Raw genomic sequence first — 22,567 nt, forward strand, 5'->3', positions numbered from 1 at the left:
TTTAGAGTAAATTTATGAAAAACGGTTTAAGCGATTTGTTTTAAAACAAAACTAGAACAAACAAAGAAAGCTAAATTTTGCATTCATTTTTTCAAAAAGGGATAAAAGTTGATTAAGGAAATCATCAACTATTTAAAAAGTCTGCATATAAAAATTTTTAATGATATAAAATGAGTGATGAATAAATCCCTGGATTGGCTTCATACTAGGATGGAACGGTTTACTGCGGAGAGAACTGCTGTTATTTTATGGCTGACACTTTTAAACTCATTTAAATCCAGATGAAGAAATCAAGATCCTCATTCAGCACAGTCATTCCTGATGTGTTAAAGGATCATATGAGAATTTTTCTCATTAGTACAATTCTCACATAATGTGGCTTTGACAAGACTTTGTTTTAAATTCTTAAGAAATCTAAAACAATGGCATAGCAGCACAACAATTTTCTTTTCCCCATGGTAAGAATTTAGTCTTTTCACATGCCTTGCTTAAATGATATTCATTTAAAATAATTATAAATTAAAAAGTTAATGAAATGAGTTATCAATTTACTTTAAGAAATAAACTGACACAATGTGTAGGTTCTATGCTCTCTATATACCCAGATCATATTGCTTCCATTCTCACTGCGACTTGCACCTGTCCAAAGCCTTGGTCCCAGGCGCACTCTTTGTCATTCCTTCATTCAAGCCTGTCTCCCCTTCTATACTAGAAGTCCGAAAGCAGTTAGGGAATAGCTCTGTCTTAACTGCACGAGTTTATCCTAGCACATAGCTGAATGGATGGCACACAGCAGATACACTATAAAAACGTGAATTAATGGAGAGACGGACTGAAGGTCGGATGTTGCCATTTAGAGTACTCCTTGTCAACATGCAAATGCTTACACGATTACAGGTGCCATGCTAGGTGTGTGTCACATGGGCTATTCCAGATATGCTTGTTATTCAGTTCTAAACAGAGCTAAGAACATGGCCAGATTCAATTAAACATCACTTTGATATCTCTAATAAGGACTAGAAAAATTACTCAAACTATGTTAATCTCAAAAATTATTTTTATCAACAGAATGAATAGAATTTAAATCTCTTATTAATATGCTCATCTTCATCAGTCATTACTCAGTTATCACAAAGCTATTATGTCCATAGAAACACCAGAATCAGCTCGGATAAACATCAATTTTAGATTTTAACCTCTATAACGCTATAACCTCTACTCATGTACAAAGTTAATGTAACCAATTACGAATCCAATAGGACACAGCTGTCAAATAAAGGGATCTGCAGGAAGGTAATGGGTGTGGATGGTGGTGAGGGTGGCACAATATTGTGAATATAATTAATAACACTGAATTGTACACTTGAAAGTGGTTGAATGGGAAATGCTGAGTTGTATATATATTAGTTCAATAAAAAGTAAAAAAAAAAAAAAAACCATAAGTTTAAGGTCATTTGAAGCATACAAAAAATATGGCCTATAGGAATTATTTTCTCACTGCAAACACGTATAAGGCAGAAATGTCTGATTTTATCACCAAAATTTGATACTGTGCTATACTATGAATATTGTTACTCTATTTTGGACATAAAAAATATCATTAATGTTCCGAGAATTTAAAATTTTGCCACAGAGGTACAGTGCCAATGACACATTTATAAGGGCCTAATATAAACTAAGTGAATTTTATAATATGATATACTTTCTTCTTTCCCCTATTTATAATTTTAAAACGAAAATAAAAAACAAAGCAAGATTTAGCAAACTACTTTATTGCAAAATTTGACGTTTACTCCTTTAATTACAAAGTACCTGTCAAACTGAACAAATATATTCAGTTTGGTACAAATTATTTTAAGAAGTTAAACTTTACTCAAGCAATATTTATATGCTGTTTTTAAAGATAATTAACAGCAGCAGAACTACAAAAAAAAACTGAATTTGCTAAACTGGACATGAACCATATAACTGACCTTTTATACTTTTATTACTATTTTCTCATCAACATTAAGTATAGAAAATCTGTTATCTATAAAACCATTCTTTGCATTTATTTTTATTAAAAACGTAAGTAACAGATATATAAAATTCAAACATTTGGCATTAATTATGTCCCATATTTTAAAAGCTCTAAAATTTTAATTCAAATACAAAAAGCTCATATGTTTTACACATACACATACATTATAGTTTAAATTAAAACTCTTACCATTGATTTCCTTTTGATAGTTAGTCACTCCATTAGTCTTTCTTGACAGGGCCTTCCTATATCAAGCAGACAGTAGCCAAATCACAAAATGACATGGGGATGCTCACGTCTTCTGCTAGGAGTTTTCGGCCAATTGCCAGTTGAGAATATAAACTGAAAACTAAATTACCCAAACTTTATTAAATTGTTCTCACAACTACCAACTGATAATGAGCAATGACTAAATGGAAAATAAAGTGACTGTTACTGATTTACGCCTTTCAAGCAGTCATAACATTTTGTTTGAGAAGAAATGATACCAAAAAAAAAATTTCATATCTTCAGAGATTAGTTTTAAATTAATCCCCCCTCAAGCTCTCTCAATCACCCTGTAACCCAAATTAACAGATGATAAAGATGGTATTTATTCAATGGTGATATTTATAAATTATGCAGTGACAAATTTAAATCGTCTTAAACATTGACTCCACCTAAAAGCTAATTGTAATATTTAGAAACACTCTGAGAGTAACATCTACGTTCACAAATTATTTATTAAATCATCACCCATCGTAGCAGTGCATACCATGACAAGTTAAAGGTTACAATGAAGAGATATGACATGTCCCTGCATGCAATATCATTCTTTGTATTGAGAAGACAAAAGTTATGGTTATATTCTTCTAATTACAGTCAAAACCACAGGCCCTTTTCTGCACCAATTCAGGCTCCTTTTCTCTTAATTATTACAGCTAATCTTCATAGAGCCTTTCAATAATATAATTGTCAACCATTAGGCCTTATGATCGTTGAGTGTACAGTCTCTGTTTTGATGCTTTTCAGATATTAGACATATTAAATCATTCCCAAATGTTGTTGAGGTGTATCTCAGAGCCCTTATATCATTTCTTCCCATCAATAAATTGGCTCCTGAAAGTAGTTATAGTATCATGATATATATATGTATATACATAACACATTATAGTACTATATTATAGCTATATAACTGAAAGTACTTATTTATCCTGACAATTTAATTTCAGTCTAGCATATACACAATAAAGCTAAAATGAAAACATGAAAGGAAACAAAACTATGACCTTATCTTCCCAAGACCCCAGGCTTACTGCTGATTAAAAATTGTTTTGGAATGTTAACTATAATAGATCCAGAATTAAATGCACATAACTAGAGAGCTAAGCAAGACTTAGATAATTTAAAATTCTAAACATTAAATGTACCCCCAAAGTCTCATACATTTTTACGTGCTGGTGCTCTCACACTCTCTGTCTCTCTGACTCTCTCTCTGTCTTTCTCACACACACACACAAGGAACACATGCACAGCTATCCAACTCACATCTACTGACAAAGATGCTCCCCTATTTATAACCTGAGACCAAAGTATGAAGTAAAAGAAAATATAAGGTGAATAAACCACTTATGATTAAATCAAAAGAAAATGACTTCAGAAACAAAGCTTAGAGTTTAATAAATCTGCTATGTCTTTGAGTTAATCACACTGACCCCAAACAGTTTGATATCCCAGAAACAGGCTTATTCCATTCTATCCAATAATTTTGATCCAAAATCCTTAATAGCAATAACATTTATAAACTATTCAGAGATTAACAGAGCTCTGTCCTGGGTGCTATGAGATACAAAGGAAAAATTAAGCTCCTTTCTCAAGGAGCTTATAATCTAAAACTTGCGACAGGGAAAACAGTGCATAAGGATGCATAAATGGCTAGATTTCCAAATGAGAAACAAGCACCACTGGGCAGCTTAAATCATCTGAGTAGGCTGTCACATGTGGGACTGATGTGAGAAGACTTTATGTCAAGGAGCATTTTTAAAGTAGAAGATGAACAATTACTTTATTTATGTTCAGCTGATAAAACCCACAAAGAAAAAGTGATCAAATATAGAGTACAGCTATGGAAATATTCATGTATTCACTCTGGAAGAAAATGAAAGATAAATTTCTTAGCAAATGAAATTACAGAACATGTAGATTAAAAAAATCAAGTTTTCTGTATAAGCAAAGCAATTGTAAATTTGTTCATGTTACTCATCTTAAAGATTCCAAACATCATGGTAGTAACTTAATTTTTACTACAGGAGAGATAATCCTAAAAGTCACTATTGGATTAACAAAATCACGAGTCAAAATGCACAGAATGATTCTCTCGATGTGGATAAAACTGCCAAGAACAGACCTATGCAACCAAGCCAGTCACATTCCCCAAATGATACGAGCAGCAAGTGAGCTGTCAATGTGGGTGTGTGTTTGTACGCAATCTTAATTATAGTCTACTAATCCACTATAAGAGTTTTAGAGTTTAATGCTGCCCCTCATTTTATAAATTAAGAAACAGGCCCAATAGTATGACATCATTTGCCCAAAGTCACCCAGCAAAATCAAGACCCCTTAAGAATGTCTTTTACTTTTACTGCAATCAAGGAGAGACATAGTCTTGCCTCAGAAAGACATACAGTTTTATTAAGAAAATTTCAGCTTTTTAACCTCTATGCCAAATCTCAAACATCCAGATCAGAATCCCAGAAAATGCAAAGAATCAATTCATAAAGACAGGGGCATGATTAAGTTAACCCTTCACCTCTTTCCCCCTCTTTAAACTACCAGCTTTAAAGTAGGCATTCAGTCTTACACTTACAGACTAAGAACATTAAAGTTTGAGGAATATAAAAAATTGTATTAAAACTCTCTCTTAAAAACAGACAATTCCCTAGAATTTGCCATGACACCAGATCACTTTTCTTTCCCTTCCTGGGGCCCTATTTTATCCAGTTTTTTTATAGGACTGCCTAACAATTTAAGCATGACACATGGATACTATCAGAAATAAAGTCCTATCTTGGCTGCTGCTGGTGATATAACTCATCCAAACTATATAAATGGGCAGCAAGGGAAGTTCCAAAAATCTGTAAACAGGAAATATAAAGAGGCTTAGTTGTAAGGATAAAAGTTGGCCACTAATTCAATTTAGATTCCACTGTCTATTCAAAGTCACAACTCACAAGCTTTTTCTAGTCAAGCACAACATGCTTTTCAGTTCAACTGATCTCAAAAGGCAGAGCTCACATAGGAAACACTTAAAATCTGTCACCCCAAACTCTTTTGAACACACAATGAAGCTAAACAAATTAGTTCCACCTACCATCAACTCCACCTCTACCACCACCTTCTCCCCCCACCGCTTACCCAGAACCTAGGAACCCGAGGAACTCTTACGATTTATTTTACCATAAAAATGGCTGAAATGAAATTTTTATTATCCAGAAAATTACTCATTGAGTGTCCAATGACGAAACTTGCAAAAAGTATTGTTTTATCTAGAAACATTCAGGAAGTGCATGTTATCATTTTATATTTATATATTTTAAACAGAAGAGTGTGAAATCAAGCATTATTAATTTAGGAAGAAAAACAATACTAACAATTGAAAAAGGTATAATAAAGTTCTTAATTTTAAGAAGCAGAAAACCATGGATACTGGATTAACACAAGCTGATGGTAAACTATACACCTTTCAAAATTAAGAGAGTATTTCAAAATGGAATTTTGGAACCTATAGCACTCCATAAAGGAGTGTGAAATTTTTTTGTTCCAATTTACTCCTCTTCTTAAGAACTGTTACAGCAGTTTCTCCAGCATTTGAAGCAGGGTTTCACACAATAATTTGCACTGTAGTAGGTAATTTAACACGTGTGACCCTTTGTACAGCAACAATTCTAAAACACAGCAGCCAAGAGCAGAACTATTTGATTTGTTACCTTGATTTAGGGGGAAAATAGACAAGAGAAGAGAAGTTTCATAGAAGGAATTAACACAGGACTGTGCAAAAATAAGAAAAGACAGTTTGCTTAAAAGAAAGCAAGTAACGAAAAGCAAAGACAGCACAGTCAGTCAAGTGAGGTGCGGGGACCACTCTGGCCTAGATTTGTCTGTAATGACCGTGTGACCCAGTCGCTAAAATGTCTGATTAATACTCATGAAAGAAATGAAATACACAGTAAGCTAGTTAAATATTTTAGGGATTTAAAATATTTAATTAGCATTTTTATTAAAATATTTAAAATCTTTAAAAATAAGTGTTTCTTTTTTGTTTTGTAAATAAACCCATAAATTATACTTCACCTTAATAAGCAGACAATAAGGATGATACTATTTATCACAAAGGTTATGACACAAAAGTCCTTTGGAGAGAAGCAAAAGGAGAAAACACATTTTTTTTAGATTAAAGCTATTTAAGGGGCTGTATTTCCCTAAACTTTCTTCCATTTATGGACAGCACAGTTCATCCTACACAGAGTCATCTATTAAACAAGAGAAGTTTGGGGGAATGATGCTCCCTAGTTGAGGAGCTACAGAAGTCCTGCTAATGAGCGCACTGGAACCCAGGACACGGGAGTGGATTCACCAGGGGCTCACCTCATCCTACCAAGCTTGAAAGGGAAGGTGGTGTGTCACATAAGTAAGAAGTTCAGATAACACATCCTCTCGGAGGTGCCTGTCCGACACCTGCTCCTTCCTGATGCTCCACTTGATTCCCACGTCCAAGTCCTCCCAGTGGCCCAGGACCCGGTGCTCCGGTGCAGACCACAACTAGTCCAGTCCACTAGTAAGCCCACCCCCTTGCCAAGGACTAGGTGAGGGAGACACCAAGCTGAACAAATTGAGGCCAATGAGAAGGAAGCTGGGGTGGGGGTGGGGGAGTAAGTCACATTATACTGGTTATGAGAAAGCCCAGAGAAGTGGGAGAAAACACATTATCCTGATGATTACCAGGAGCACATTCTACTACTTGAGTTGGGAGAAGGTAATGCTGGGTAGAAAGAGGAGTGGAGAAAGGCAAACCGAGCTCCTTAACTCTTATATGTATCTTACCTCTGGTGCTTCTTATATGAGCCAACCAATATCCTTTTTATTTAAGCCAAAATTAGACTGATGAGGAAATCTAATTAGCTAGCAGGAAACTGATTATGACAAGTTCTATGTAATTACTTTTAGAAAATTATGAAATCTATTTTATCTATCCCTGGCTTTAAATAAGTATTATATATAACTTTTTTGTATTTTCCTAATTTCCTACAATGATTGTACATTATTTGTATAATTGGGGTAGGGGTATTTTAAAAATCAGAGTATGAAAACAATTTAACCTCTTTTTTGATCAATATAAAAGTCAAATTATTTTAATGTAGTTATGCTTCCATAAACTCATGATGTATTCAGATTACCATGCTCTTACAGTTTCATTTCTCCCTAATACCTATGACTCATGCTTCTGCAGTACTTTATTCATAACTGTTTAAAAGAGAAGCACTAGACTCTCATTTCTAGTTCACTAGCCCTACCCATACACACTGCCACCCCCACCCCCCCCATTGAGCTCCCAGTTCTATAGAGTTGGATGGCTGATGTTGTTAGATGTATGCTCCGAAGCACATAAAAATTATTCTTGGGTCACTGAGTTTTGCTTTAAGCAAAAAATATAATCTGGATAATGAGTTTTGTTTTGTACTTACGAAAAACATCTCAGGCTTCTTTCCCTACTTCTTTCTTTCCGTCCTTTTTTCTGTTTCTTCCGTCTACCCAGAAATAATTCTGACCTTTGAACAGTGATTGAAGAGGTTAGAGATGGAGGCCCAGGTCAAATGCACTGCACAGGCATATTTTGCCTATACTCTGATGATCACAAAGTGTTTGTAGAACATTTTAATTAGCTACCAACTAATATGCATAAAAATGTGTATTTCAGGGTCTTTCTGAAGAACTGGAAAATATGGCAACGTGCAGCCTGAACGTGAACGTGAGCGCAATCAGGAGGAGCTGCCATCAGCTGTCCAGTTCCCCCGTTTAGAGGATCACAAACTCTCTAGAACCCCAGTCTCCAAACTATTTCCCCATATGCCTGACTCATTCATAGTCAAGGCCGTGAGAGGTATTTGACCATGCCACTCCTGACACAACAGGCAAGTAATAGCCACAGGTACCCAAGAAATACTGTTGGTAAAGAAAATTCAAAGGGAATCCAGGGAGGTATGCTTCCAAAACCTTTTCCTTCTTTATCTTCTAATTTAACTAGGAGTCCATCTCTAATCAATGATTCAACAATAAATTGTTATGATAATAAAGGAAAAAGTGGCAATAAAAGAATGCAATTTGAAACAAAACAGTATAAATTCTTTATCTAAGTATTAACCAGTCAACTGAGAACAGGAAAAACCTACTCTCCTTCTGTGATAATTCCGAGCAGGTATCAAACGCCTGTCTGTCAAAAGCCTTCTGGATGACTTTCAAGAGAAGCTGTTTAAGTTCTAGAGACATGCAATATAATTAGCAAAAAAAAAAAAAAAAAACAAAGCCAAAAATTTAATTAAATAGGAAATGGAATCCAAGGCACCATAATTCTTGGATATGCCCCAGAACTGTGCTATCAATCCTACAAGTGCCAGAGGTCAAGAGCAGCAGAACGTGGCTGTACAAGCCGATGGACAAAAGTAGATCAGGATAATCCTTAGAGAGAATGCCTCCCTCAAAAAAAGGTGGTTTTTCTTTCCATAAAGAGAGAAAAGATGCTATTAAATCAAAGAAAATATAGTAATATACATGAACATGCACTGCAAATTAAGTGCTATACAAACATACTTTTAAAGGTGTCCACTTTGGGTGGTGTACAGAAAAAAGTGTTTTACATAAAACTTAAAGCTTTTCCCCAAAATCATTTTAAAGTCAATACCTGAAAATAATAGGATGTCAATGTCAGTGCATTTTTCTAGAGGAAATTAAACATTCCCCTAACTTTCAATAGACAAACAGACTCAACAAAACTAAGTTCAATTCCTCTGCTCTGTTCTTACTTTCAGCACTGCCCACATAATCCACAACCCTGTATATGTTCAATTCTTCAAAATACCAAAGGACTATTCTCCTAGGAAAACTATCCTAATATCTAATTATTATTACTGCCCAAAAGTTTTTTTTTTCCTTTTATCTATCTCCATTCTTTCAACTGTCTGTTATACTTAAAGCAATATTTTCTTTGGTTTTGTCTTTTGTAGCTACTGATTAAAACCAAATCAATACCCTACTCAAACTGATCTTCAAAACCAAAGCAGGGGAGATGGAAGAAAATGCCAGCATAGAGAAGAGTGGAAGTTAGTTAGTCCCCCTGGAGCAACTAATAAACAACCAGGACCAACTAGTAAATGATCTGGACTAACTGCTGGGGGGTACAACAGACAACCATGACTGTCCACACATTGTGCACCAATGTAGATTGGGAGGAATGCCTGAGATTGCAGCACGGAAGCTGTGAATAGAAACTGCGGACCCGAGCCGGGAGCCCCCTCCCCCACAGCAGTCCAAACTGCAAAGCCTGGCTGTGATAGAGAGCAGTACTCTCTGAACAAGAGCATATACCTCAGTTCAGCTCTAACTGAGGTTTTAATTGGCAAATGTGGACTGCTCAATGCAAGCTACAAATCCTCAACAAGCAGACAGAGGCTTTTAGTGATGACTGACCTTGAAGAGCCAGGGGACTTCTCTGTCCTGGGAGGGGAACCCAGAGGACCAGGTACTATCTCTGGCCGATGGGTGAAACTGGGGGTCATGAACCGGCCCTGAAGGGAGCTTTCTGTCCCTTTTGCTCTTTCTCAACCTGAGCAGCTCAGTGGAGAAAGCCTCAGCCATTTTCAGTTTGTAGCTCTCTGACCCAGACAAGGGTGGAGATAGCAGAGTCAGAGAGACAAAGAACCTATTTAAATGCTGATAACTCTCTAGGGGGTATATCTTCCCTAAGAGGAAGGAGGTGGTGCCCAGCTCTACTATCCGCTCTCCATTCAGAATCAGACCCCAGAGCCTGGAGGAAAACAGCCAAAACAGAAACTACAGACTAAGGGGGCCACACCTCCTTAAACCAGTGAAGAGCTACAGGCTGACAGGCACCACCTGCTGGGCAGATGCGGAAAAGCACAATGGCTTGAGGCCTCACAGGGTGTGTCAATCTTCTAAGACACACCCTCAGGGAAATCTGATACTGAATATTTCCCCCCTTGTGACCTGAGCCTGTTTTGGTCTGGGAGAACCTGATTGGTGTAACCAAGGAAACCAGATGCCTAGAGAACAGAAAACTACCACCTATATTAAGAAAAACTTCCAGTCAAAGGAACAAACTTACACTTCAACTGAGATACAGGAATTTAAACACCTAATGTTAAATCAAGTCAAAAATTTTAGGGAAGATACGGCAAAAGAGATGAAGGGTATAATGAAAACACTGGGCATACATAAGGTAGACATCGAAAGTACGAAAAAACAACTGGCAGAATCTATGGAAATGAAAGGCACAACACAAGAGATGAAAGACACTATGGAGACATACAAGTGCAGATCTCAAGAGGCAGAAGAAAACACTCAGGAACTGGAGAACAAGACACCTGAAATCCTACACACAAAAGAACAGATAGGGGAAAGAATGGAAAAATATGAGCAACAGCTTAGGGAATTGAACGACAACATGAAACACATGAATGTACATGTCATGGGTGTCCCAGAAGGAGAAAAGAAGGGAAAAGGGACAGAAGCAATAATAGAGGAAATAATCAGTGAAAATTTCCCATCTCTTATGAACATTAAATTACAGATCCAAGAAGCGCAGCATACTCCAAACGGAATAGATCTGAATAGGCCTACACCAAGACACTTAATAATCAGATAATCAAACATCAAAGACAAAGAGAATCCTGAAAGCAGCAAGAGAAAAGCGATCCATCACATATAAAGGAAGCTTGATAGGACTATGTGCGGATTTCTCAGCAGAAACCATAGGGGCAAGAAGGAAGTGGTGTGATATATTTAAGATACGAAAAGAGAAAAACCACCAACCAAGAATCCTATATCCAGCAAAACTGTCCTTCAAATATGAGGGAGAGTTTAAAATATTCTCTGACAGACAAAGAGAGAGTTTGTGAACAAGATACCTGCTCTACAGGAAATGCTAAAGGGAGCACTACAGACAGATGGGAAAAGACAGGAGTGAAAGGTTTGGAACACAATATTGGGTGATGGTAGCACAGCAATGTAAGTACACTGAACAAAGATGACTACAAATATGGTTGAACGAGGAAGGTTAGGAGCATGCAGGATACCAGAAGGAAAGAGGAAAGATAAAGACTGAGACTGTATAATTCAGTGAAACCTAGAGTGCTCAACAATTGTGATAAAATACGTTTTTTCATGAGGGAGAACAAATGAATGTGAATCTTGCAAAGTGTTAAAAATAGGAATGTACTGGGGGAATAATACAATCAATGCAAACTAGGGACTATAATTAACAGAAACATTGTATTATGCTTCCTTTAATGTAACAAAGGCAATATACCAAAACTAAATGCATATGAGGGGGACAACAGGGAGGGGTATGGGACTATTGCCATTGGTAATGTTGTCCACCTCTTTATTCTACTTCAGTTAAATGCTATCTTTCCTTTTGTTGCTTCCTAGCTGTCATGTTTGTTTGTTTTTCTCTTTCTTTTTCTTTTGTCTCTCTGCTTTCTTTGACCTTTCCTCGTGTTTTGTGGAAGAAATGGAGATGTTCTTATATAGATAGTGGTGATGGTGGTGAATACATAAATATTTGACTATACAGGGAACCATCGACTGTTTACTTAGGGTAGAATGTGTGGTATGTGAACAGAACCGTCTTAAAAAAAATGGGTTGATGAAGAAAGCTTGAGGGCACTATATTGAGTGAAACAAGTCAGATACATAAGGACACATATTGCAGAGTCTCACTGATAGACATGAAATATAAGTTATCAGGATATAGAATGAGGCTAAAGAATGTGGAGTGGTTGTTTATTATGAGTAGAATGTTCAACTATGCTGAAATTAAATGTTTGGAAATGGATGGAGGTGAAGGTAGCACATTGTGAGAATAACTAACAGTGCTGAATGATGCGTGAATGTGGTGGAAAGGGGAAACTCAGAGTCACGTATGTCACCAGAAGTAAAGTTGAAGGTTAAAAGATGGGAATATATAAAACAGTGAACCTTGTGGTTGGCAATGTCCATGATTAACTGTACAAATATTAGAAATCTCTTTCATGAATCAGAACAAATGCATGACACTATAACTAGAAGTTAATAATAGAAGGGCATAAAGGGAAAAAAATACACTTATTGCAAACTATATACTACAGTTAGTAGTACTTTAGAGTTCTCTCATCAACAATAACAAATATACTATATCAATACTATGAGTCAATAATGAAGGGAGTGGTGGTTAGGGATATGGGAGGATTTGAGTTTCCTTTTTGTCTGTATTTCTTTTCTGGAGTTCTTTTCTAAAAATTGAAAAAAAAAATTAATTGTGGTGATTGATGCACAGCTGTATGATGGTACCAGGGGCAACTGATCATACATTTTGGATCTTTGGATAATTGTATGGTATGTGAACAATCTCAATTAAAAAAAAAAAAAAAAAGGCCAGAACAATAACAACCACCACCACCACCAAAGCAGGATGTGTGCTTTCACTTATCTTTCTACAAATAGCACTAGCTTTCTGGTGACCAAAACTATGTATTGGCAATGTGACTGGCTGGTGGTGCTGGTGACAATTTTGACTACAAAAAACAACAGATGACTCCTACAGAATCAAACCTTTGACTTTTCACTATTTAGTATCATTCTTTTTAAACAAAGAGTCTCCTATTTCTATACTCTTCTTACAAGTGACCACTGGAAAACTCTCTCTTCAGCCTTCTTTCTCTGGTTCAGTATCTTGTGCCTATGGTGTGGTACTTGTAAATTAGATCATAAACAAATTCTAAAGGCTGACCTAAAAAGACTTCTTAGGAAAGTCATAAGACTTTTCTACAAAATGGAAGGTAGAATAGAATGGAGAACATGTAGAACAATGGCAAATGGGTAGAAACAGTCAATTTGTTTAAACACATCTACCAGTCAGTAGCTCACAACATTGTAAACAACTTAAAGTTTATAAAGAACTCCAACATCAGATAGAAGTTTAGATTAGAACACCCGAAAATTATACGATTCTTATCAACTTCATCAGATTGTAATTACCAAAATATTTTGATGAGTGATATCAATTTTAGGTGAATTACTGTCATTAAAAACATACCTTTATATCCTATCATCACAAATAAAAAACTTAATCCTACATGAAGGACATTGGGAAGGGACAGAATGGGAGTAATTCCATTTCCAGCACCATACTAGGCACTTCCACAAAACGTATCCCATTTAATTGTCAAATAGTTATGTCAGATTGACATTATTACTACTGGAAAGACGAGAAAACTGAGGCTTGAGGCTAACACCTCTTAAGTGACTCTAGCATAGAGCCAGAACTCGAATCCACATATGCCTGACTGTGCCAATACCTGAAATGTGATCACAGCAAACACCCACATTCAGGAGAACATTTTATTTCCACGGAGACTTTCTTGTTTTCAAAGATGGTTGCCACAATACATCTTATCCCATTTGCTCTTCTGCAATGTTATCTTGCTACTCGTCTTGATCTGGGCTGGTCCTGTGGCCTGTTCTGATCAACAGAATGGGCAGAAGTAACTGGGTAACTCCAGAATCGACCTCAAAACAGCTGCAGCTTCTGCTTTTGTCCTCTGAAACATTCCTCCTTGGAATCCAGCTACCACGCTGTGAGAGGAAGCCCAAGTAACTTCGTGGAGGAGGCCCTCTTAAAGGAGAGCCAAGCCCCCGGTCAACCCCAGGCTGCACCCCCAGCTGGCTGCCCACATCCACAGCCAGCCATGCGAGTGGGGCCACTTTGGATCCCCACCTTCTAGCACCCAGCCAAGACCACAAGGAGCAGAAGACTCACCCAGTCAACCTGCACATCACTGGAAAAATGAATCACTGTGGTTTTAAACCACGAAACTTTGGGCAGTTTGTTACATAGCAAGAGGTAAGTGAAATACTCACCTTCCTCCTTAGAAATGTATTTCCACAATACCAGTTCAGCACTTAAAAGACCAATAAAACCCCCAAATATTTGGTTTCTGTGACTACTGGAAACAGAGCTATGAAAAACCACAGTAAGGCCTAAGTTTTAAGATCACTAAGTGTTACACTTAGTTTACATCAAAAAACAACGTTGTTCAGAGCTTCATAAAAATTACAATGACTTTATGGATAAAATTAATATTGACTGAATCATTAAGTTTTAGAATAAGACAATAAGAACACATCACTTGAAGTTCAGAAGAGAAAAGAAAATAGGGAACAGCCATTAAGTAGAAAAATGCCATTGAGTAAAAAAAATGGGGACAAAAACTTAGTGAAATATAGGGTGGAACGGGGGGGGGGATGGAATGTTTTGGGTGTTCTTTTTTACTTTTTTTTTTTTGGAGTAAGAAAAATGTTCAAAAATTGATTCTGGTGATGAATGCACAACTATATGATGGTGTAGTGAATAGCTGACTGTATACTGTGGATGACTGTAGGGTATGTCAATATATGCCAATAAAACTGTATTTAAAAAAAGGAGTTTATCACACCAGAGTAGAACATCTAGATTGGATTTATCAGTCTATGTATTACTGGTTATTGTCACATGAAGAATTAGCATACAATAAAATCCACAACCCTAGATTATGCCAAACATAATATTTGTCTTATTTAGAAACTTCTTTAAGGACAAACATCATTTTGGTGAAGTACAGGTTCACCGGAGAAGCTGCACAATATCCCAGTTAAATAATTCTAGTTGATAGAAATCTGGATTACACTCTATTGCCTTACTCTAGATTTCTGTTACATAATTCAAATATTTTATTATACCAAGCAATCTGCTGAATACACACAATGTCAAGAAAAATTTTTACATAACCTTTTAAGGATATAAGATACTAACTTATAAAAAATAAGAATTTAGTTTATTGATGAAAGATAACCATGATCTCCAAAGAAATTACTTTGGTATAACTTGTCAAAGAGAATATTGGGCTACACTGACAAATGCTCCAACCCAACAAAACACTGACTCTCTTATGACTTAAACAACAGAGAGGAAATAATCTGGCATAATGCCCACTTTGATGCCATATTAAGACAAAACGGAATTCCACATAAATACTTAACATAATTTTCATAAATCTTAGAAAATAAAGAACTCTAAAATACTTAGTAAAGCATAAAAAAAAACTCATGTTTTACCAGACTAATTCTGACAATGTCATTTTATCCAGAAAAAAGGATTCTGAAAAACTAGGAGTTCAGTGATTCACTTAATTTTAAAACCCAGTTTTGTTTTGAGGCAGAAATATTTCTTTCTATAACTAGAAAGAAAAATGTGTTTTGCTAAAGGAAATTTCCAGGGCACTTTACCATAAGGACAAGGTCCAACAATTTATAAGTACTACATTTCTTTCTAGTTGCTAATGGAGAATATACATGCAAGACAGATTTTTCATTCTGTTAAGTGACCCCAGATACTTGGCCAACACTGGGGCTGCAGCTCCGCCCAGACCCTTGCACATTCACACAAAGTTGCTCTTTGGCTGTAAAGGAGCCTTTTAAAAGAGAGAACGTGAATATAATGGGGAGAAAGGAATTGAGGAGAAAGAAAAGCCGCTTTGTGCCATATGAATTATTTATTCAGTCAAGCAATGAACTCACTATATTTCTAACTCTAACTCTATCACAGAACTCTAGTGAAGGCAAAACCTGATAAAGTTTAGAAATTAGTACAATTCAGTAAACTTCTGATTTTTTTCTACTTGAAAACATTAACACTGTAAATTATATTTTTAACCAATAATTTGCATTTCTCATTTATAAATTTTATAAACCAGAACAAAAGAGTCAATTTTAAAACTGACCAGAAATCAGCTAATAACTTTCATCATAGGGTATTAGGAATTGACACACTTCATTTTTTGTTATTCTTAACTCAGGAAGAATAATTACAGAAATGCTCACTTACCATCATTGTGTGTGGGTTTATCTGCCTGTTTTATAACCAAATACCTTAAACTGGTTCAAGAAAGTCTTGCTCCACTGTTGACAGTGCCATCAAGATTTATTTTACAGAAGCCTCTGGAAGCTAATTTTGGCTCTTCATCAGTATAGCCAGACTAGAGTCAGATTTCTCCCACAACCATTAATGGTGTTTGGTTGCCTAAATTATTAATAGAGATTAAGTCTCCTTTGAATAAGGGCAGAGATAAATTACTTGGTCCTTGAAAAGATAAATAATCAGGGTCTAATCTGTGCCCAAGTAACCTTTTCCTACATTTTGCGATGATGCAGAATTTCTGTGTCCTTTCTCATTACAAAATAATTTACTTTAAAAATAATGAAATACTTTTCCTTTTGAGGGAATGTCTAAATCTTTTAACTTCTTTTTTTCTCTCTCTCTCTTTTTTTCTTGGTTTGAATCATCTGGTAACCTAGAATCTACATGGCACACAACTTTCTTTGGAAAGTTATACAACTGGTTCCTTACACTTTCACGCTCTATTTAAAAATTGTTTGAAAATCCATCTCAACAGGAGTGTCTGTAAGATTGGATTTTGCTGGACTTTCTTCTTCTTAAGATAAAAAAACAACAGCAAACACTAAGGTCTGTTGCATTTGTTCTAGCTTCCTCCCTCCTCAAGGGACAAGGGATTCTCTCTGCTGCTTTCCTCCCAGACAAATCACCTAATGAGATCTCGGCACTGACCCTCCTTGATTAAACCCATCTATTGCAGAATGATAACTAGAGCTGGGAGAGAATGCTAATTCATCTGGTTTTACGGGGAGGAAACTGAGGCCCACCCAACCTGCATTACTAACCCAGATATGTACAACAAGTAGGAGGCAGAGCGGAAACCAGAGACCAGGTTTCCAGACACCATCTGGTGCTCTCTGCTATGTGTGCCTCCCCAGCCCCCCAAAAGGACCTGGAATTCACAATGGAGAGTAGAAACTGATAAACCTTGTGGAAGGCATTTTAGCAGTATGTACTGAGAGGCTTAAAAAGGTTTGCCCAATAATTTCACTCATGGGACTCTCCTATGATTGGAAAAAAGAAACCTGTCAGATAAGCTTTATATACAAATATTCATGTCAGTTATTTATAATAAAATTTTAAATGTAAATGTCCAACAATAAAGGAAATGGTACATCTGGTCAAAAAACTATAATGGAACAATTTGAAATGTTTATGAAAGTTTTATTGTAATGTTGTAAGAGGCCCTTTGCTATGTCAGGTAGTGGGAGAGCGAGTTATAAAAACTCATAATTGTGTGCAAAACAAGGGTTTCCATCAAACAAACCCCTAGATTTTCACTGAGAAATAATTTGATTTAATTTTCTAAATTAGCATTTTCTTTTTCTCTCACTTTATAGAATCACTATAGACTGGGAATAAAACGAGTTCCCTAAACCCCACATAAAATTCCAAGAACCTCCTTATATAAAAGCAGAACTTCATTTGACTTGGGAGAATTGAGGTAAGAGTCTTCCAAGTATTTTAAGAGATCAAAAAATGTTCTCCTTTAAAGCACTGCATCTCACTTACCAAAGCCTCAAACCATCCTCAGTAGTTACAGACCTTTCAAAAATAAACTCTTAAAATCTGCAAATCTTTTATCATCTTAACCCCAAGGAAAAGGCTGTGTAGCACATGTACAGCCTGAGGATGGAAAAATATTTTGTGCATTTATCATCAAACAGGCATTGCAAAAAAACATGCAAAGGATATTCAAATTATTGAAGACCCACAGGTCTGGTAACATTTATTTACTCAATAACCTATAGCAAGAGACCTAAAAATCGGTATCACTGAACAGGAATGGTTATACTTTTAAGAAAGAAATGGGAGTTATGTGTGCAAGTTGACAAGATTTATTAAGTTCTCTTTACACAATAAAATTAAAATTAAATTAAATTAAATTAAAATACAATACAATACAATAAAAGGGCAGTGAAAAAGGCTGACTTTTTCCCCAACAGATTTTTTCTATTTAAGTTGATATTTTATTACCCTCTTCAATAACGAGTCATTTATTGAGTTATCAAAGCATAATAGATGAGAACATGAGAATGCCTTATCCACCTTCAAAAAGAGAAAAAACAATGGATATACGAAAGTTCCATTTACATATTTATTTTTGCTTAGAGAAATATTATTACTCCCAAAGTCATGTAATTTAAGATAAACGGTTAAGAGTAACTGCTAAAAAAACCTCAGAAAGGTACTGTTTTACTCAAATTGATAAATACTAAACCCATATCATTCTACCTTTATTTCAGGTCTAAGGTTTCCATATGTCAACTCATAATATTCTCTTGCTATTAAGTCTTCCTAACTAGGACTTTGAAAACCAGCTTTCCAGTTCCTAGAATAACCCTGAAAGAACGGAATTGCCCAACTTAGCAAGAAATTTCCTTTAATTTGTATTTGTAGGGAAGTAAAGAGTCTTTCACCCAAGGCACTGAATACAGCTTTTTTTCTGAAACAAAGTGGATGAGGTACAGTGAACAAACAGTCAAGATAACTAGTAGTTCTTTTGTCATATGGTTCCCTACAACCTTCTTATATGTTAACAATGACCGTTCACACTTCTAACCAACTAAACCCAGTAAGGAAACTGGAGCTTCTGCTTCAAACTAGCTCTACAATCTAAATCAAATCACCTAACTTTTTTGAGGTTCTCAGTTTCTACCTACAAAATGAACCACAGCAAGATGGATTTCTGAGGTCTCTTTCCATTTTAAGAATCTATATTTCATTCTCTCTCAGTCCTTTTCAAATCCTTCTCAAAGGTGCTGAGAGTTAAAAAAAAAAAAAAAAAAAAGCATTCTCACCTTTTTCTGACTGCTTGCCCACAAAAATTTTCTAGGTTCCCCCAACATATTCAATACTTTCTGTGGGATCTAGAGAAGCTAACCTCCCTTACAGCACAATGCTCCCTATAAACGAATAAAGCTCTCTCTGCTAAAGGCCTCCCCCTGACCCTTCTTCTGTTAGACCACTGGCTTCTAATCCCAGCCAGGCAGGTTCCCTGGTGCCCTGCTTAGCCAAGATGAGCCTCATAGCCTGCAACAGGGTTTCTCCCCCATAAAATGTGTTAGACTTTCCTTTTATTTTGTCTTTACATATCTGTGGGAAACACGAAGGCTTCTGGAAAGCAGTTTTGTACATCTGGACAATTCATATCACTTTAGGTCTACGTTTACCATATTAGCTAAAGAATTCAGCAAACCTAGAGAAAAAAATAAATTTTAATTTGTCTACCTTCCTGTCACTAAAACCAGTCTGAGAGTCTGAAAGGTGAAATCAACACTTTCATTTTAAATAGCTTCAATAGGAGTTATTACACTATATAATTGACAAAAAAAAAATCTGTGATCTTCTATTACAATGTAGGCTTTAATCTCCAACTAAATGGAATTGTGATAAATGGAGTGATTTAAGTAGCACTGTAAATGAAAGATGTGTCAAGAAAAATGCTGAAAACTCAAAGGGTTTAGTGATGTGTACAGATTTTGGTGTTCAACATGCTATTTTGGCCTTGGCCACCACCCCCAACTCTCTTTCCCCCTCCCCAAATTGTCAAAATCAAAACAAGTTGTTTTTGTTTTTGTTTTTTTTCTGGTAGAAAACATCTCCTTCCTTCTAGACAAATCTTATCATCTGGACAGGTACTTAAATATTTTGATTTTCTATGTTCTCATATATCAAAATTACTGACTATCTCCACTGTGTAATATTTTTCATTCATTTAAATTTCAAATTAGTATTTCATCTTTATTAAAATAAGCCTATTAAAAGAGCATAAACTTCCTAAACTACTGATTCAGAAAATTAAAAAAATGAGTTAGTTAAGTTCTCAACTATTCCACGTCTCCAGCTCAATACATTCAAGATAAACCTGAACATGCTGAAATCTGCAAGTTAGCAAGAAATTTCTCAAAATCCATGTCTACAGGGAGGGAAACATCCTTTTTGCCCAAGGTACTGAACAGAGCTTTTCTTCTGAAACAAAGTGAACGAGGTACAGCGAACAAACTATAAAGGTAACTAGTTCTTTTGTCATATGGTCCCATATGACTTTCTTAAATTGTTAACTATCAATGACTGCCACATCTAACCAACCATAGCCAAGAAGGAAATAGTAGCATCTGCTGCTAAAAGTCAAGTGAGCCTATGCATATTCCTAATTTTCAAACAGATTATCAGAACCCAAACAAGAAAGTTTAAGAGAATATTCAAGAATTTCCAATTTTCATTACTGTAAGACTAAGATACTAATTAAATATTAAATACTTAAGTATTTTTTACTTAAGAGTTGATAAATTGCCCACATCACCAGATTCACAAAAATCTACACAGAAAAATACACAAATAATCTTTTAATATGTACTATACACATACAAGAACACATGAAAAACCTCTTATAATATAACTGTTGTGAGACAATCTAGTTTATTGATAAAGGGAAAACGAGACACTTCCATAGATGATGCTAGTGGTATATTTTGTTTACTTGATCTACTTTGTCAGTTGATATGCCTATTACATAACATAAGACCTTGGATCCAATGGGAACCACAATACCAACCAGCAACCTACCTAGTCTGCTTTGTATTAATGCATGAAAATCACCAGGGAACAGCTAGGCTGCAGGCAAGCGTATGGAGCAAAAGACAGCAAGTCCACCTACATTCCACTTGCACTTTCGGCTCAGAAAGAACAGTCACACCCCCACCCCCACCTCCAAGAACCATCTATCATAGAACATAGCTGTGGGGATTATGCTAAGTTGACCCCAAGCTTTGTCCTCCTCAAGGCACATTCAGTAAAAAGATCTAAACGCACATCTGATTTGACAAGCATTTAGGTTTACAAAGAACATGGTCACAGTGAAATCATGTTTGGGGCATTCATAGGTACTATGTCGAAAGTTAATTAATAGTATTTTGTGGCTACCTATTAGGATTTAAAGTGGACACAGCAGAAAAAAAACCCACAAAATCCTAGTCCATCTGCTCTAAAGGTACCCTTGGACCTCCTCCAACCTCTTCAGCACACAAACACGATTGATAACATATTCAATTACCTTTGGATGTCCAAAGAGCTACTCATAGAGTAATAATCATGTGTGGGAAAGACACACACATACTCAAACAACTCAAGCAGGTGAAACCATACAACCACAAAACGAAAATTTCTATAAAATCAAAGACTGCTTTAAATTTATCTCATAAATAATGAAATCTTAGGATTAATACAATCTTATAATCATGGGATTTTTATATTTCTCTGAAGTGAAATATCAGGACACAAATTACAATGCTATCAAAATATATGAAAAGAAATTAGAGTCTTTTAAAGCAACTGAAATATCAGCTACAATAATCTTAAAATGAAACGGGACTCATTCCTTAGGTTATCGAAACATTCTGAAAATGCTCCACCTAAAATGTTAACTACAATTCTGTGCTAAAATGAATTTTACTTTTTTTCTGTGCTTCAATATAATGTAGAAAGAAAGCTCCCAAGAGCTTCTTGAAACAAAAACATTAAAAATATGCTTTTGTAGGCAGGGAAGGTAAAAATGACAGCAAAGCAATGGGGGAACCAAATTACAGCCCACTGAGCAGAGGGAAAAGAGCAAGTGCATTTCCTTTTTACCATCCTTGGGATGTGCACCCAACAGCTACCAAACAAAAAGAAGTGAGCTGTGCTGCCAAGAAAACAAACAAAACTTTTGCTCTGAGACTGTAGAACAACAGTGAGTGAGCTTTTGGGGAGGAGGGGCAGTAGACAGAACTCTTAGAATCCATACATTAAGCATGACCGGTAGAGCAGACAAAATTTTAAAAACTTTTCTATTTATATTTGGAATACCGTTGAGGTTTACCACAAAATTATCCTTATTTGGGGAGGGAGTGGCAGGGACTCAATCATACTCACAAGCCAGAGCTAACCTCAACCTATGTTAAAAAGCTGGGACCCGTTAAAAAGCTGGGACCCGTTAAAAAGCTGGGACCTGTTAAAAAGGAGAAAGGTGACCTTCTCGATTCCACTCCCTCCCATTCCTCATCTATAGATCTCCAGACCGTACCTCCTCATTTGCTGAGGAATGTATCACAATCTTCCTCTCTAACCAAACTTCAGGTCAAACCTATGAGCTTTCAGCATCTGTATAGAGGCCCATTAGCTTCAAGAACAAACATCTTCCACCCCACTCCACTGCTAAGACCTGTCTCCTTGTCATTACCCAGAACACCAATTCACTTTGAAAAAAAATCATCAGCTCCAGCATTTTATTCTCTCACCATAATCTCGTCCCCTCCTACACATCTCAT

At 36.0% G+C, this 22,567-nt stretch overlaps 1 protein-coding gene and 1 long non-coding RNA gene across 3 annotated transcripts in view; both read right to left on the reverse strand.

Annotated features, from left to right (window-relative positions):
* LOC119535564 overlaps positions 1 to 5,386 on the reverse strand; it is a 35,781-nt gene extending 30,395 nt beyond the window's left edge. Inside the window, exon 1 of the long non-coding RNA XR_005217207.1 lies at positions 2,210 to 5,386. This is a non-coding gene — a long non-coding RNA (uncharacterized LOC119535564). The remainder of the gene's footprint in view (positions 1 to 2,209) is intronic.
* ZEB1 (zinc finger E-box binding homeobox 1) overlaps positions 1 to 22,567 on the reverse strand; it is a 167,880-nt gene that overhangs the window by 121,421 nt on the left and 23,892 nt on the right. The gene's annotated exons all lie outside the window — the stretch shown is intronic.

The sequence above is a fragment of the Choloepus didactylus genome, chromosome 5 (genome assembly GCF_015220235.1).
Source record: "Choloepus didactylus isolate mChoDid1 chromosome 5, mChoDid1.pri, whole genome shotgun sequence".
Classification (NCBI taxonomy): domain Eukaryota; kingdom Metazoa; phylum Chordata; class Mammalia; order Pilosa; family Megalonychidae; genus Choloepus; species Choloepus didactylus.